This window comes from Pimephales promelas, chromosome 22 (assembly GCF_988280905.1).
Source record: "Pimephales promelas chromosome 22, fPimPro1.hap1.1, whole genome shotgun sequence".
Taxonomy (NCBI): domain Eukaryota; kingdom Metazoa; phylum Chordata; class Actinopteri; order Cypriniformes; family Leuciscidae; genus Pimephales; species Pimephales promelas.
In genome coordinates, this window is record NC_142790.1 from 20,429,139 (window position 1) to 20,444,268 (window position 15,130).

The following is a 15,130-nucleotide window of genomic DNA, read 5'->3' on the forward strand; positions in this document are numbered from 1 at the left end:
ATTTCCAGAGCCTAAGAGGGACAATAACCTTTTGTGTGCTTTGTGCTAGTACATAGACAAAAAAAAAGCCTCAAATACAAACTCGACTTTCTCTATTTGATGGAGGGAGAGAAGATCCAACTCCATCAGAGATGTTTTATGGAGGTTTGTATTAGAGATGGCTTGCAAAGGCCTAGCGATACACGTGTTTAGATGGCAGGTCTATTAATACTCTTCCAAGTTGTGATTGGAAATTAAGCTGGATGGACATTTCCCAAAGGTCTTGTAGGAAACAGACAGCAGGTTGGATAGCATCTCATGAATCTGTGTACGTATCCGCTGGCTGCAATAATCAGACAGTGAGAAGTGTGGGCTTTATGTGTGGAAGACAGTCAATTAAATGGGAAGCAGGACTAAAGAGGAGTGATTATGACCTGACCTTTAGCAGCGCATTAAAAACCCCAGCAGCTGAGATCTTGAGAATGAGGTGTCATCTCTGAGTAAGCCAATGAATGCAGACCAATAAAACTGGCTCGCTTGTATGAGGAGCACAAATTATGTCCAAATATACACAGCCACCTAGATTTATGTACAAACAATCCTACAAACTGCTTTAGGCAAGCAAAACCAAGCTGTACACGCAAATGTCAGGCTTTAACACGCTCCTCATTTACCCTGCAGTCACATCTCAAGAATCATTTGTTACTCAAGCTACAATTTTATTGCCTTTAATTATTGCTTAAATCCTTTTTGCCACCTGCAATCATAGGGATTACCATTGAGAATGTGAATGCTAACAGATGCTTTGTATTTTAGACCTCATTGGGTACAATAACACAATTCGATAAAATGGCTTATTTGGGTCTGCTTACTGTAAGACAAAACATTAATTCATGAAACAAAAACTTTTGCTTCTTTCATAGACTATTAACAAAGCAAACCCTTTAAAAGTCGTCAATAACATGTCTGCAAAATCCAAATGTTGTGTCTAGCTTTTTTTTTATAAGAACATTTGCACTGAGGAGTAATGGCTCCATCTGTTAACACGTTGCAATTTTGTTGATTCATGAGCATATTCAGGTTAAAGCAAGTGATTAAGACGCCATGAATAATTTAGGATAGATCTACTTTTGCATTGCCATGTATTGTATTTGAATTTAAAAGTGCAGATTTTTTTTTTTTTTTGCTTTCATATGATATAAGTCTTTAATATCAGTGTAACGCTCCCCCTGGTTCTTAAGCTGTTTAAATGAACTTGTGTATTAAGCTGTTTTTCATTTCAAGTAATGTTTTAAACTGCTTTTGTTCTCCATCCCTCTGTATTTTTTGGGGGGGAACTCCTGGATTGCACAGAGAAGCTTCCTCACCCGCTGCCTCAAACAGGAGGTTTAAGACCAGCCTAATCCCTCAAAACGGTGCTCTAATTTCATAATCCCCCATAGGAAAGTAATTTGGAACTGGCTCCAAATTTACAGAAATAAAAATGGGAAATTAATGCTCCAATGCATGGGTGGCTCTTACATTTTCTTCTTTTTTTTCTAAAAAATAAAATAGTATCAAAATTCCCGGTGATCCTCGGGAGACGTCCTCTCCTATCTCAAAAAGAGCTGATTAGCAGGATATTGCAATGCAGATAAAAGCCTCTTCTCTGGTACTGTATGAAGCCAGAGGGTGTGTAGCTGGGATTCTGTCTGTGAGTGCATGGTTCCCCAGTGTATGTATACACTTTTGGTTTCACCTGATCTCAGAGCATATTTGCTAAACTCAGAGGATGCCAAACTTCTGGGAAGTGGTCTGTCTTTGTGTTGCTACTACCTGCACCTGGTTGAGGATGTTTGGGATTTGTGCAGAATTCAGAATTGAAGAAATGGCTTGCTTTCAATTTATGAGATGGAATTTGAATTTACCTGGCCGGAACCCTGGAAGTTGCTTTGGAATAACATAGATGAATTCTGGGGAATGATGTTGACCTCCACACCCTGCCTCAAAAAAGTTAATTCCTTCCACCCATCCATTCATCCTGTAAAAAGAAGTTGAGAAAATTCCAAAATGTACTGAAGATGATTGCGTCAAGTTTTTGAGTTCTCTAACTTATAAAAAAAAATTGCTGTCTCAAACCTTTTATTACACAAAATAAAATAGTAAATAATATAATGCATAATATGTTCTTTTAACATAGCAATACATTACATTAAAATGACATCTACCAAATTTGCAAGATCTTGCCATTTTTAGTTGCCCCGGCCTTAAAAATTACTTTATTTTTTATTTAATGCCAACATATTTTTTTATAGTGCATCAATCTAACTTTAATTATTCTTTAAACTTCAAAGTTGAAATAAAAGGCTTTATCAAGGCAAAATGTAGAACTATGCTTTTCTAAAAATTATAATATTTTCTGAATTTCAGTGAACTGTAATTCTACTTCCATTAACTAAAATTTCAATTCCAATTATTCCCAAATAAACCATTTTATTGAATTACATGTCTTGTGGTTTTACTATGTACTGTTTGCTACCACAATTCAAATTACATTTAATGTTGCAAATTGAATTAAATTTAAAAGACCCAGTTCAATTGTGAATTGGACACAAACCTGTTGAGGGGGAGAGGTTGTTGGAGTTCACAGTGGTTTGGTGGTTGAGATCAGTGATTCACAACTGGATGTAGAACAAGGAAATGCAAAAGAGAAAACTGAAAAGAAGGACTATATGCTCTCTATCTCCATTTTAAATGTAGAGCTAGTACAGTTGAGGTTTCGCTCTTCCACCAATTGTTGCGTGTCTGATTGGTGAATGTTGTGAAGTCCTGTCTCGATAGAGGAGGTAATCAGTGGCGTAGTCACTTGCCTTATTATGTGGAATAATGGAGCTAAACGTCTGTATTAACACCTCACATCGCTCTCGCCATCACAGCAGTCAATGATATATAAAAACCATTTATAATTATCCCCCTGCAATGAACTGTCATCAGCCCGTTTGGTATGAAGAGGAAATCTCATTTCCCTCAAATCACATTCATAGGCAGGGACTGGCAGGTAGCAGAGGAAATGCTGAGTGGGTTTTCCACAGGGGGAAAAAGACAAGGTCCAGGAGACCCAGCACAGGGAAGATAGCAAAAATATTATGCTAATGCCTCCACAGTGGGCTAATCACCACGACCCTGAATTAAAAGGCCAGATAATTAATTCCAGAGTACTAGGTTATCTACTTGGGCTATTGTCTCCACAAGAGAAAAGGAGAAAGGATTCATCCCTTTGTCTGTGTTTAACAAGACAGATAAGGTAGGCCTGAACTCGTCTGGCTTGGGCTGCTGGAAATTAGAGCATGGATGTGTGAAAATGTAAAGAAAAAAAGGTTATTCTTTATTGCAAAGATTAAAAAAAGGCAAACTGACCTCCTTACAATGTCCTTCTACTTCCAGAGAAGAAAATGTGTCTGACTTGTTTGGGCAGGAAGGGCAGTTGAAGTCCTCTGTGGTAGTCCTGAGAAGTGTGATATTGTGTGGTACTTTATTTATCTTGTCCTTTTGGCTTGAATCAGCTTCTAGTTTTCCAGGAAAGTTCTCATTTAAAGGATACGCAAAGGTCTTTTCACTGGCCCGTAGGTGAATAATGTGAAATATTGGTAGCCAGACAGAATCACATGTGACCACGGCAAAAGAACTAATGTGATTTACTGAGCTCATTCTCCGCTTTTTGGTAATATTTGAGGGGGAAAAAATAAGAGAAATTACTATGGGAAAATCCCTTGCATGACCTTCTCAATTCAACATGTCTGAAGTATGTCTGCTAAATGCTAGGCTATGGCTCTAAATGAAAATTATGTCATCATTTACTCACCCCCAAGTTGTTTCAAACCTGTATGAATTTCTTTCTTCTGCTAAACACAAAGGGCAATATTTTTTAAGAATGTTGGCAACCAGAAAGTTGATGATGTAATTTTTTTTTTTTTAGTATTATATGGAAGTAATATCATCAACTATTTGGCTACCGACACTCTTCAATGCATCTTCTTTTGTGTTCAGCAGAGGAAGAAAATTCATAAAGGTACCGTTCCAGGACTGCTGAGCTCTACAGTTGTATCCCAAATGACATACTGTGACATACCAACGCATTCTCATCCCAAGGCGTCATATACAACACTTTTGCCAAAGCGTAGACATCCAACGCACATGGCACCCTTTAGCATTAAATGAGACGCTTCGTTTATGGTAGGTTTAGGTCTGGTGTAGGGTTAGGGTTAGACCACTAGGAGGCGCGATCTGCCCCATATATATCTGCGTCTCATTTGACGCTAAAGGGTGCCATGTGCGTTGGATGTCTACGCTTTGGCAAAAATGACGCCTTGGGATGAGAATGGGCTCGACATACTGTACATAGTGCACTATGTACTCTATACTGTCTTGAGGATACATTTTAACATGGTTATTTCAGCCCGTCCTCATCCTTTAGCGTCACATAGAACGCTATATGACAAAACGGCGCTATACTATGCACATGACACCCTTTATCGTTAATATTCACGCGAACCCAAGGCATCATAAATCCTTTAGCGTAATTTCAGACTAGCCTACCCCACACCTAAACCTAACCATCACAGCGCGTGTTATATTAAAGATAACAGGTGCCAGGTGCGTAGTATAGCGCCGTTTTGTCATATAGCGCTCTATATGACGCTAAAGGACGAGAATGCGTTGGTTATTTTGTCATCCAAAATCTGAGTCTGATAGCCTCTCCCCTTCTGCTAGGAGGCCATTAAATGTCCAAAATTCCACAATTAGTATTTTTTTCCAGTTAAGTAAGTGCGTCATTCAGTGCACTTTTTCCTTTTAGACTTTTCAGTGTGAACACACTGCTCTCACTATTTATAACACAAACTAGCACAACATAGTGCAGTACACAAATTGAGACGCACCTTATTAGATTACAGCTCTGTTAGCGTAACATGCTAATATCAATCTCTAATGAAATCGAATGAAACTTTTTATGGCATATGGAACTGCTACCTATGTAGAGTGTTTGAAATCAACTAATGAGTTTCCATGACAGTTAAGGTGCCAACCTACTGTAGAAGTATAAACAGCTTGCGAGGTTTTCCCCACGTTACACAGTGTTCATGTTAAGTGTGTAGCAGACTATCTGGATCAGTCGCTGTGACTTTTGTCTATGTTTTCAACATCTAGAGGTGCGTCTTGAAGAGTATCACACTACTTTTATAGTACTTAGATCTGCTTTTTTCCATACACGATCCATGTTGTAGCACCAGCAGCATTGCTTCTACCAAAGCCGGGCTTCAACGCACCCAGCTGCAGTTTGAAGTCGTGTTTCTCGGACAGGCTGGAAGTGGAGAACCTCTGCGCAATCCCATAATCCACTGTCCACGCTCTGTCAAATGCAAACCTGCCTGCGCCTCCCCAGCAGTGCAGCGGCAAGGTGAATTATTCATCTGTGCCACGGGGTGAGGAGTCAAATAAGCCCATTTTGTCAGCGATGGCCAGTGGAGTTGATGAGAGCAGAAGCAGAGGCTGCTGGGAAAGGGGTGACCATCTCTGCCTGAGCTGTCGCTTCTGTTACCTCAACCAACAGGATGAGAGAGAGAGAGGGAGAAAGAAATGTAATGAGAGCAAGTCTCATGCATTATTCAGCAGTAGGACGTCTCACAAAGAAATATAGAAACACTGGGCAGATTTTTGACAAGGCAGGTCTGCAATCATGCACACCGCACTCCCAGAGGAAATGTGATAACTCAGGAGCAGAGGGAGAAAGAGAGAAGGAAGAGTGAGGGGTGGAGGGGCATGTGAATGCTGGCCTCTACTGAGAAAAGCTGAAGGCTTTTCAAATGAAGTGGAATTTACCTAAGCATCGTGCAAAGCTTAGCAGCATCAGACTCACTGTTTACACCTGTTAATGTTGCTTAGCAGGCATTTACTTTGAAGTATCAGGCCCTGTATCCTGTAGTGGGAGAAATCCTGGGTTCAGAGTGTTTTTAACAGGTATAAAAACATAATATGTCAGGCGGAATGTATTACCTGCTAAATTTACATATGTTAAGTGTAGCAAATGTAGGGCGATACATCTGCCTAAAGTAAAGCGGATTAAAGGCTGAAGTGTTTGGCATCATAAACGCTCAACTAAATGTAATTTGCTGAAAACTTGCGTTCATTGTAAAAGGTTGACTGTCAGAGAGAGGAAAACTGGGAGAGGAAAATAAAACTGACACATGAAAAAAAAAAAACTGTCGGGATGGAAATGAAACAGGGAACGAAGAGAAAGGAATGAGATAATAAGCGCAAGTTTCATAAATAGAACAAAGCAGGTGAAATTTAGACACTGCCGTGATCACATCTGGAGTTCTGTTGCTCTTCTTTTGCAAACCGATATCCATTTTACATAATATTTAAATGTGTAACCACAAACATCACAAGGGACAGTGAATATCTCCATTGTGTTATTTACATTGACAATTTAACGCATTTATTAGACCTTGCAAACTACTGCAGAGTCTACTTTGAAAATGTAACTTGACAATACTACAAATACTTCATAATTTGAAGTAGTCTACCAAAGTAGCTAGGCTATGTGCTACTAAAAAAGTATAAATAAAATATTGTATATAACCATAAATACACAAAACAATAAGGATCTCAATGTTGTTTAGTTTTTATTTATTTAACTTGCATAACTGAACATAAACATAATTTAACCAAAATGAAAATTTTGAAAAAAATTATTGTAATAATTAAAATAGTTCACAATAATATCATCCAAAAAATCATATGTAGTGCTTAAATACTGTAACTCAACTAAATCTGTGAATGCTTTTTGAACAGATCATTTAAAGGAACCAAAATGCATAAAAAATAGCATTTTGTCTACTAGAAAAACTTTTGTTTAAAAAAAATTGAGTCAATTCATTTAGGTTGTAGCATCACTACTTCAGAGATTGCTGCTCACCAACTTGAGGTAAAAAGAAGTGTAGACTTAAGGACTGTTCTGATCGGCTTACACTGATAGTTCCCTTTAAGTCGATAACGTCGGGCGTAGTCGACGATCGACTGAATGGGGATCACACGTAAGAGAGCCAACGTTCTTCGAGTACTATTAAACAAGCCAAACATGCTTTTTTGGGCGATTCTCTGTGAATTCTCGTCCGTTTTGATGGGCAGAGTTTACGAAGCTTTTGGTCAAGCCGCCGCCTACATCATCCGTTCCCTGAAGGGTTAAATACGCAACCAGGACGTTTTTCACAAAATAGGTTACACAGTCAAAGAAGGGAAAGGAACAACATGCTTTGATAAAAATGGGAACACTTAAAATTCATAGTCCCTGTTATATCCTCCCACAGAATGTGATTTAAGTTCAGACGTAATGAAAATGTCAGCATTTTGCTCGCTTTTCCCCCTCCAATGTTGACAAATAATACAAACATATCACCTGTTTCTCTAATGCAGAAAAAGAGAAAGAAAACAATGCATCAAAGTGCCATTAGGATTTGTATATTTCTTGGATAATTTAAAGCGCCTCACAGAACAGAAGTGTTCACTCTGTACAACACTGTAACCTCACACTGACAAACCGAATGCTCACAAACCTTAACCAAAAGAATTCTCGGTTCTTTCACATTCTTTACCCTTCTATCTTGCTATCAATCCTCCCTGCTGGATTGTGTTGACTGAATGGAATTCTCTCTCTCTCTCTCTCTCTCTCTCTCTCTCTCTCTCTCTCTCTCTCTCAGGCAGTGATATATGGCTGTAGGCAAGGGCTGAGATGAAGTGGAGAAAAGTAAATACTAATGCAGTTATTCTAGCCAAAGTGTCTTATTGATATATAGGCTGCTTTAATCCTCTTTATATCAGTGCTTTCTATATTACAGAAACAGTGTGAATGTAGTAATAAACATAGGAGCATTTTAAACATCTCCGCTTCCTCATTTATTTGCAATTATAGTGAAGAGATTTGTTGCATTTAATTATATCTGTTTTCTAGTCCACCTTGTCAAGTCCAAGACCTTAACCAATTGAGTTTGAGTGGGATACATTTCTTAATGTATTATCTTAATTTTATGTTGTTACTTATTTTTTTTATCTTTCATGTTACACGAGGTAGCCTGGTAATACCAAACTCGGCTACTTTGCTTTGCTTCGTAGACCGAGTCGGATTTTGCTGCCTAATTAACCTGGTCCTCCATGAGTGCAACCGTCGACTATCACAACTATCGCCTTGCCGGCCTTTGGCCTGCCCAGTTTCTCGCTGACGATCGGTAATAGTTGACAAAACTTTTCCCAAAACCTGTCGGGAGTAAGGCCACATCACCTCCATTCAAATTGTTTAACAAACACTCTTCGTGTTCGGGCTTCAGTTTGCAAATGCCGGGAATATTCTCCACAACAGAGCGAATTTCATATCCGGGTTTCCATATCCAAAGTCATTTTTGATTTCTCTAACCTAAAATACAATCTTAAACTCGCTGCTTAGTGTCTACGTCACGTCTCTCAGCCCTCTGTTTGTTGATTGGCTGGCTGTTTTCAGGCCAGAGAAAAACTGAGAGACATGTTGATGTCTCAGACTGAGTACAAAAGCGAACTGAAATAGTCCACCCAAGTACTGTACGTTCAAGTAAGAGTTCATATATAGAGCTTCTTTGGGATGTGGTGGAACGGGAGCTTCATGCCCTGGATGTGCATCCCACAAATCTCCATCAACTGCAAGATGCTATCCTATCAATATGGGCCAACATTTCTAAAGAATGCTTTCAGTCCAACTGCCCAACTGACAAGATGTTGCACCCCAAAAGATGCAAATTTCACAGTGTAAGAAAAAAAAAAGGAGTTCATGAATACGAAAAAACAGTTTCAGGTGTACTCATACATATCATTTCTGAAGCAATAATGTGAAACAGATTTCAGCTGGTTCTCATTTGAAGGACACAAATACAGACTTAAGAGAGCCTACTTCTTATGAAGTCACAGATGTACTAAAACAAAAACAAAAAAACAGAGCAGAGTGCAGTTCTAATGGTCAGTTCATAATTAGCAATCATAACATTGAACATTAGATGCTTTTAGAGACCGTCTTCAGGTCAAGCTCTGTTGTTTTTTTTTTTTTTTGAAGAACACGGCTATGAATCAAATTAAATAAGAACGAATAAATGATGAACTGAAAGTAGGTCAAGGGCTCTTCAGTAAACAAAACTGTAACTGAGTTATGGTGGAGGCGACTGGTTTTTGCAAAACCCCACATCCTCCATTTTTTAATAATCTATACTTCCATCTTTCTAAACACGTTTAAGAGCCCCTGAGAAGATCAAATCATAGGCAGGTCAAAATACTGTTGTTACATGTATGTGTTTATCTAAGGAAGACAAGATGGATCCTTGATTAAGTACATGCTGCTTTTCAAAGAGGCCTCATCGGTATATCTGGGGGGGGGGGGGGGGGGGAAACTCCATGTAGTTCAGTTTAGTGATCCAAACTTCTCCTCTTCAGGTTTGCTCACTCTCTTTTTTTGAGTGAAGGGAATGTAATCTTAATGAAATGACCCTTTAAAGTGAGCGTGTGCCCTCACCTGATAAGTTATTCCTGACTCGCTTTTAAGCTGCTGTCAAACAATTTCCCTTGAAACTCTGCTTTGTTTTTTGGGGGGGCTTTGAGTGAACTCCCACCGGAGGAAAGAAGTGCGCTGACACTGTATGGGAGGTGCGAGGAGACATCACGCAGCTGACAGAGCTTTAATTGAAATGACAGATTATTTTAATGTGTAGGAAAGTCATTAAAACTTGCACAGCATAGCAGCATCCATTATCCTTGCTGAAAATAGCTCAGCTTCTCAAACAGCTCAGTAAATATGCTAAAGTTATAAAATAAGACTGGATCAGGCTGGTTTGTCAGTCACTCTTGCATATCTGGGTAAATCAGCAGAGGGTGATACTAAGAAATTCCCACATGACAAAGTCCCTAGTTAGATCAACAAATGATTCAAATGATGGTGGCAAGAGCTTGATAAACTCTGATATGCATAAAAGGTCATAAAAAGCCTTATGTGGCAGTTTTAAGATTAGCGGTGGACCAAAATAAAGTTTTCAATGGCATATATAATTATACCAAGAGACGAAGGTGGTGAAGTCTAATATTGTTGATAGACCTATACATAAACAACTTAACATTTCAATTATCCAATATATAGCGTTCAAAAGTTTAGGGTCAGTAAAGTTTTTAAATCAATCAGCTTCTACAGAAATATGAAGTAGCACAAATGTTTTCAATAAATGTTTCTTGAGCACCAAGTAAGAATGATTTCTGAAGGATCGAGATTCTGAAGACTGGAGTAACTGCTGCAAAAAATTCAGCCTTCACACAATTGTATTTGTCAGCATTTTTTTGCCAAAGCACCATGAAGGATGTCCAAATTTAATAATGTATCTAGAAATCTCTAAGGGTGTGTTTTCTTAGGTGCGGACCAAAAAAAAAATTGGGTTAACTTAGCGTTAACATTGGCATTTTAACACTGAACCGAAAGATACCGAACCTGAAGGCATAGGGATATACTGTATTCACAACCTGCTTGGTCAGCTTTTATGACTTATTTTATGAGACGGAAATGGAAGCTTTAGTATTAAGTTCTGCCAGGAAGACTTAATTACTACATCATTATTACCTTCACATATCCAATTATGTCCTTATTCTCGCTGCATAAAAGATCTGTACTCACCATGTTTGAGTTCGCAGATACCAACGCGACAACTATCTCCACCACCACCAGGATGGACCCGTCCATACCCCCCGGGGGATCGGCTGCGCACCTGCCTTTGCTCCGGGCAGGAAATGCAGATCCGCTACCCTCGGATAATGAACTACGGACGTGAACTTTATAAATAATCGCTTGCTGGGCTGTCAATTAATTCATGTTTCTTACATCACTATATCTCCCGAGTCTTTCTGGTGGAACTTACAGTAGATCCAAAACAATGCTGTGTGCTGGGCTAAATGTTGAATGAAGTTGTGAAGAGCTCATCAAATGTGTAAAGAAGTTATAAAATGAATCCCTCCGTCACACACACAAAGATTCTGCAGGAAGACGCAACATTGCGACTATGGAGAGAAAAACAGATATGCGTGAGCATTCTGTCCTTTTTAGAGTCTCAACTTCCAGAGACTCTTCCGTTTAGATGTCTTTGGTCCGTGTTAATTTGAACTGCACCAGAATTTGTTTGGAAGCGTACCAAGACCCATCATTTTAGCACCCTCTGTCCACTTGTTTGGTGCACACCAGGGTTCAGATGGCTTCACACTTGAATGAATTGCATTAACAAAGCAATCACTCCAGGGTTAATTTAAATCAAACCAAACATGCCAAGAGTGAACACAGCCTAAAATGTGAGCTGACAATAATTCCCTTTCAATATGGGACTAATTGTAGCAGCAGGCATACGTAAATCAAAGTTTTAAGCGCAATCGGAGGCTGTTAGACAAGCAGCACCATAAAGCAGTTTGTGTTTCCGACCTGAGGACAAATGAATAGTAGATTAGAATTCAGCAGAAGCCCTAAACGCCAAAGCTCATTTAAATGATCTACTGGGAAACATTAAGTGTGATGACTTCAGTAACAATTGATCTAAACGAGCGAGGAAATGCATTTGATTTATTTCAGTTGTTACCTGTTACTGGCGCTGGGGCTCTAATTTTTTGTTTAGTCCTACCACACGTTTCTTTTTTCCACACGAGAGGTATGTATTTCTCAGGCGTGTTGATTTGTCTTTTATTATCGGGCAGCAACGCTTTACAAAAAAGGCTACATGCTTAGAATTGAACCACCATGCCAGCATTTCGCCCAACGTCCTTCCACCTTGTGTTCTGATGGACATTCAGGGCAGATTTTTGATCGGGGAATTGCCTTCCAGACAGCATCTCAATCTCTCTCTTAATTTAGGATTCCTTAAACAATCCCGCGGTGCAGCCGGGTGAATTATAGACACACGGCGGCTGCGGCTGCATTTTGATCAACTGATAGGAAATTCCATTTTCTGCTGCGCAGTGTCTCTAAGCTCTCCACGCGGCTGCTTAAGACTATAAGCACCAGTGAGGGACTCACAATTTGGAGCTTATTTTCCTAGACTCCCATTGTCATTCAGCGGAGGTAAATATTTAAAGAGGGTATTGAGCAGAGCACGCCGTACTCTGGGACATGGCAGCAATGTATATGGAGGAGAGCGTTTTATTAAGAGCAATGGCAGTCATATTAAAGTAAAGAATGTCTGACATGGGCAGGAAATTGCCAGTATATGACACAATTCCTCAATATACGGCAGTCAGCTGTACTGTAATTTTCTAGGACAGATGACAGAGGCAGAAAAATCCATCTAAAACAGCTGATTATAGTCTGCATGCACATTCGACTTGATAATTATGCCAGCCGTGAGGATTCTGACAGGGCTTGGGATATTTTCATTCCTATTTCCAAATTTGCGAATATTTGCGAGGAACTTGTGTTGTATAATCAAGAGAACAAATGCTATTTAAGGCAGCCATTTTCACTTTTAAGAGCTTTTGCTATGAAACCTCTACTCGTAGGTCTATTTACCTGTCGACAACATGTAATCAAACAGGCACTGACATTAGCAACGGCCTTAAATGTTAAAAGGCTGATGTGCCTCGGTTCACACAGGCGTATGTTAGTCTGTTCTTCAAACGGTGGTTGATGCACTTGCCCTGTTTATATAGTGTTCTCAAAGCTGCGGTCCAATAAAAACAAACTGTATCCTGTACACTCGCCCCGGTTTTGCTGCTATTGGCATAATTCTTATCTTGGTACGATCATTTCAGTTATAAGCTTGCATTATCTTCCTATTTTCTATCTATCTCGTCCTGTCCCTGCTGTTCCCTTCCTCAGGACTGTAACTATTTTACATGTTTTAAAATCTATTTTGTTCCAATAGTTCCTTTTTTCAACACTGTAAAAAAAATTTGTTGGTTTAACTTAAAAAGAAAAAAGTAACCTGGTTGCCTTAAAATTTTAAGTTCATTGAAATGGAAAAATTTGAGTTAATACAACGAAGGAGATTAATTTAATGAAACTCAAAATATTATGTTATCTGAACTACATAAATTATCTAAGTTGGTCTTACAAAAGAAAAAATGTTGTGATTACAAATCATGACTTGTAATGGCACATGTCATCACAGTTTTTAAAAAGATAATCTCTAAAATCTATTTTTCAAGCTTAAAGAGTTTTTTTTTTTTGAAACCACTATTGGCCCTATTGATTCTTGAAGGGTTTTGTGCCACATATGGTTCATCTAATACACATTTAATAGAATGTAATTTAAGACGTTTCCACATTAAGGATTCAATTCAGCAGTCATATTCTGATAAAGAATGCATAATTGAAATATTACAGTTTTTAAAATACAAATTAATGGCCCTGCGCGTTCACCAGATTCCCAGTGCCGTTTTACGCCATTACAGATTAAAAAAGTAGCAGGAAATAATGTATTTAATTAATATTCAAGCTGAGATAAACACATCCATGAGACTTAAATCACCAGAGCTGTAATGATCATTTCAGTTCATAGTCTGAAGCAAAATGGGATATAATTACAAACACTCATGATCCACTCTCATTCCCCAATGCAACACACTTAACCAGCGTCACAGTTTCAGACAATGGCTGTTCAACCTATCGTGATGTAAATGATCACAAATGATTTACATCTGTAAAACACTAAATGCAATAACATATTTTGTTTCATGAATAAACAATGTGGATTTGAAAGGGAACAGTGAACTATTATGGTGAATAGCTGTAATATGTCAGAGAGAGGTTGAGGCTGTGATTGAGAATGAGTTTAATGGCAACTATTATCCCTCTGCACATGCAATAATGTGAGAGCTGTCATACCTTTTATCAAGATACTCTAGTAAACAAACAACATTTCTCATGTTTAATCTATTTACAGTAATGCGCTTTTTATCAGGATGTTTAATGTTTGCCATTTCTTATGATCAAATCAATCTGAGGAGTAATAAAGAAAATGAAACGCGTTTAATCTGAGATATGAAATGTGTTTCAAATGCAAAAAAAAAAAAAAATGCTGTCCACACCGGATTCATGAAGAGCTCTTTGTACCAGTTCCCCCTTGTATTTATATGCCAATAGAGGGCAGCAGATGAGAGAGAGAGAGAGACAGAGATGACAGACAGAGACAGCTGAGAAACGTATACTTCTCGTTTTGGTTTTGACATGAACGATCTATTGTTACAGTAAGATAATACATCCCAACATGCAAATCCCTATGCATTAACCAGCAATAAAAATGTCAGATTAGGACATTTTGTAGCATATTCAGGATCCACTCCTCTGCTCTCATGCCAGTACCTTGGCACACCTATAGCCTGTGTTTATTTGATGTTGAGAAATTAACTGAAGACATATTGTCTTTTAAGTCTATTAATCAATAATAAAAAAAATATTACATATTATTCAGATTAATTAAACATCCTAATGAGCACATCAGTGTAAATAATTGTTTGTATGACACCCCTCATGTGCAATGGAATAATCATTACCATATGATATATGTATAAGCAGTGTAACTATTTCAATTACTTTATTAAATGCATTGTAACTGATTACATTTGATTACTTTTGGATTCATTTTCAACTTTCAACAGTCAACACTGAATATTGTCCGATTTTCAAAATGCTTCATCACTTAAATTAAGATTATAATCATTTTTTTAAAGCACAGCCACCACAAAATCAGACTTAATCACCTCATTTTACTTTGGGATCATTCTGAGGTTAAATACAGATTTAAAATCATAACAAGAAATACTTCTAATACTGTTTTTGAAATCAAATATTTGCATAGCTGACAGGAAACACTGACATCTAACAAAATATACGATATTTTCTGTCGAATGTCATTAATAGATGAGTGGCTGGCAAAGATGTCTTGAGTTACTAGCAGACTAGCTAATTTGTTATGAATGGACATTAACATTGTTACGGATCGACATTGAAAGCTTCAATGTTGATAGCATTTGAATAGTTGGCAAACATTGCTCTGAACTGTTATATTTGCGCCATTTTCGGATTTCTGGAAGAAATTATTTTTTTCCAGCACTGCAATGCATTTTTTTTTTCAATCGCCAC

The 15,130-nt window shown here is 38.2% G+C and overlaps 1 long non-coding RNA gene across 6 annotated transcripts in view; it reads right to left on the minus strand.

The window, feature by feature from the left end:
• Nucleotides 1-4,661: 4,661 nt before the first annotated feature.
• Nucleotides 4,662-15,130, minus strand: part of LOC120476161 (uncharacterized) — a 54,392-nt gene continuing 43,923 nt past the window's right edge. For all 6 annotated transcript variants that reach the window (XR_016149272.1, XR_016149270.1, XR_016149273.1 and 3 more), the window contains one exon: nt 4,662-5,547. This is a non-coding gene — a long non-coding RNA (uncharacterized LOC120476161). The remainder of the gene's footprint in view (nt 5,548-15,130) is intronic.